Source organism: Podarcis gaigeae (assembly GCF_964106915.1).
Source record: "Podarcis gaigeae genome assembly, chromosome: 7".
Taxonomy (NCBI): domain Eukaryota; kingdom Metazoa; phylum Chordata; class Lepidosauria; order Squamata; family Lacertidae; genus Podarcis; species Podarcis gaigeae.
In genome coordinates this window covers 55,810,690-55,814,120 of record NC_139683.1, presented here as the reverse complement: position 1 = coordinate 55,814,120, position 3,431 = coordinate 55,810,690, and the positions used below count along the sequence as shown (strand labels likewise).

The window sequence follows — 3,431 nt, the reverse complement described above, 5'->3', positions numbered from 1 at the left end:
TGACTAATGCTTACTGCTACGCTGTAGCTTAAAACATATTTTCCAATTATAAGTGTATATAACCTTTCTTTAACAAATTGTCTAATTCTGTATACATAAGCAAGTTTTTAATGGAATTTTACAATTGGAAATTACCATATAATTTTTCAAGCACATCGGTACAGGCCCATTATTAAACTTTTAATAAAAACATGAAAGCCGAGCTATATATTACAACAGAAATTGCCCTTACTTCGCTTGTATTAAAAATAGGATCCTGCTTGTTTTGGAGGGTTGAAGGCCATTTAAGCAAACGCTCTGCTGTGTTTATTTCTGTATTTAATAGTAAAGCTATACTGAGCATCTAATTACCAGTCTGTTCCTCTTGGATGGCTAAGAGAAGGACTCTTTTGCATGGGGAATGACCTTATTGCAGGAATAAAAGCATTGCAATAATGCCCATTACAATGATCCAAGGGGTAGAACTTTATATTCTTTGTAATCTGTGCAGCATCTCACACACCAACCTCATCACAATACCATCTCATTTAATTTCCCCATCCAATCTGGATTTATTATCCTTACATTTATATCCCCTCTTTTCTCCCAGGACCTCAAGGTAGCATACACCATTCTCCCTCTCCCTAATTTTCTCCTCACAACAATCCTGTGAGGTGGGATAGGCTGAGCAACAAACCCAAGGTCACCCACCCAGTGAGTTCATAGCTGAGAATGGAGATCTTAGTCCTCACAATCTAACCACTACAACACACTGGCTCTCTTCCACACAAAGAATCCAGTAAGTCCCTCCCCTCCTCTCTGGCAAACAAACAAACAAACACCAGGGAAAATATAAATCTAAATTATACTGGGGAGAAGGGATGGCATTTGATGAGGACAACCTCGTGTGGATGCTGCCAAAAAAATTTTTCATGCATATGGGCTACCAAATCCAAAATAAATTGCCAAGTAGAAGTGCCCATAATCTGGACCTTGCCTACATAACCAGGTTGGCGTTATGCAGCCTTGATTCAGGAAATCTCCCACTATTTGCTAAAAGAAGACAAGTGATTGAGTGAGATGCAGCATGCTGCAAGCTGCATACAAAGAGAGAGGGGGTGTGTGTGTGTGTGTGTGTGTGTGTGTGTGTGTGTAATTCAAGAGCTGGGATTGTTTAAATCTCAAGACTGCTCTGGCTCACTCAAGACTGAAGAATCAACTCAGACTACCTGTTTGAGCATTGCATTTGTGTTAAATAAGTGGGTAAGAAGAATGCTGAATGCCTTATTTGCACATTAAAAGCTGATAATTAATCCTGTATTTTAACTCTACAATTGTCAACAGCTATTATTTCCCCGAGAGCCTGACAGTTCCATGGATAAACTGGAGCTTAGTCCCATTATAAGGTTCTATGAATAGGCAGCAGGACAGTTTGTACAGCAAACCCCAAAGGCTGTTAAATGTGATACTGAATCAATTTGCAGCTAAATTAAAGGTGAGGGATGTGAAATGTGGGACAGATTCCAGCAAAACAGGAAATGTAACTCATAGAAGACTTGCAGGGAGTGGGGTGGGGGTGGGGAGGATGCAATTAAGCAGATGTAAAGATGGAAGAAAATGTGTTTTAAACCTTAACACTTCCCTTGATTCCCCCCTTCCCTCCTTGATGTGTTTTGGCTGCACATGTATTGAGCTGAGAAAGTGCTGAAATATTGTGATCAGAATTATGTTTTCAAGATCCTCCAGGGCAAATCAATGGGAGAGGTGACTGTTTTATAACTTCCCTTTGAGGGAAGTCAGCAAGCAAAATAAATGCAACCCAACCACAGCTATTTAAAAACAAACAAAAAACCCTGTAATAAACTGGTGGGTTTTTTTTATTTTCTGATGTTTTGCAACAGGACATCCTACTGACTTTTATCTAAGCTCATTAGGCTTTAAAGCTGGCATCTAGTCACATGAAAAGACATATAAATCAAAATAAGGTCCTGGATTTATGCTGAATGTTAGCTAAGGTATGAAATACATCCAAGACTTTGGTTCTAGATGCATTCGTTTGGTTAAAGTCAAAAGGATTTGCATCCAAGAGAAAGAATGGCCACCCATTTGGTAGTGCATCTTATTCATTGTTAATCATGCACTAAATGCATCATTAGTTGTGTGGTTTATATAGGTATGTATAATTTGAGCATATCACTTTGGACGTATTTTGTGTCCCGACAAAGGTGTTTGCTGAAATGCACTGGGACTAATAAATTACATTGCTGCACACTTATATGTTTTCTCTCCTCTTGCTATTTGTACCCAGAGCCAAGTTACACAGAATATTTGCATCATATAGGGTGGTGCTTATTTTCAGCCAGGCAGCAAGGGTGACTGACGGCAGCAGGATAGTGATGTAATTGTTCTCTCTCTCTCTCTCTCTCTCTCTCTCTCTCTCTCTCTCTCTCTCTCTCTCTCTCTTGCTTAGCTGTTACTCTAAGTAATGCTGGATTACCACTGGGTGAAGTCACAGCACAAATAATGCAAGCTATTGCATTATAACTTTCATCAGGTTCAGTTCCATCCCTTGAAAAGCACTATGTGGCTGACCTTTTACACGGTTGTGGTGCCAGTGGAAAAACAACCTTATGCTGGTTTTGAATGCCTCCTGCCTGATATTTGTTTCCTGTTCTTGTTTCACTATCATTATGGTATGCAGGCAGCTGAATGGAAAGATAGCAAAACTCTGGCTGTGCTGAAATCAGTGACAAAACTTCATTTATATCAGTGAAGCAAGGATTTAGGCATTGTATGTGCAATTACCCACACCCCCTCTGTGCATTCACAGACAAAACTGGCTGGGTTTGGCTGAACAGTGGGAACAGGATAATCGTACCCATAATCTTATTAGAGGAAAATAGGTTCACAAATAGTGTTCTACTTTTGTTACTGGCCTCAATGGCAGGGAATGGATTGTGTATACTTTGCAATCATAAGTGCCCATTATAATTGTGAAAGTGTTTTGATGCATAAAAAATATATCTGAATGTCACTACTGCAGCCACTGCAACAAAAGAAGAGAAAAAGAAGAAATGCTTCAAAGGCCAAAATGTTTGAAGATTATAAACAGCGTAAAGCTGATACACATCAGCGTTTGTTTCTCTGGCTCTGAAAGAAGCATAACTTTTCTTTTTCTTTTTTACCCTGTGCAGAAGAGCAGGTTGCAGTCGGAGTTGATGAAAATTATTCAGCTGCAGTTGCGTCAGGAAAACCAATTGTGATATGCATGAAATTTTTAGAATATCTTTGCCAACTCTGTTCTGCCAGTGGTGTGAATTTGCATAAAAACAGCGTTGGCCAATGAAAGGCTGTATAGGTAAAAGAATTTTTCTGCCACCCAGCCTCTTGTCTGCTTGAAAGGGAGTTTTTGGTTTCATGGAACAAATAAAGCATGAAGCTAAATAATTAAA

The 3,431-nt window shown here is 39.3% G+C and overlaps 1 long non-coding RNA gene across 1 annotated transcript; it reads left to right on the top strand.

Annotated features, from left to right (window-relative positions):
* Window positions 1-2,283: 2,283 nt before the first annotated feature.
* Window positions 2,284-3,431, top strand: LOC310849043. Its single transcript, XR_014566758.1, has 2 exons — window positions 2,284-2,377; window positions 3,174-3,431. It is a non-coding gene; the product is annotated as an uncharacterized lncRNA (long non-coding RNA).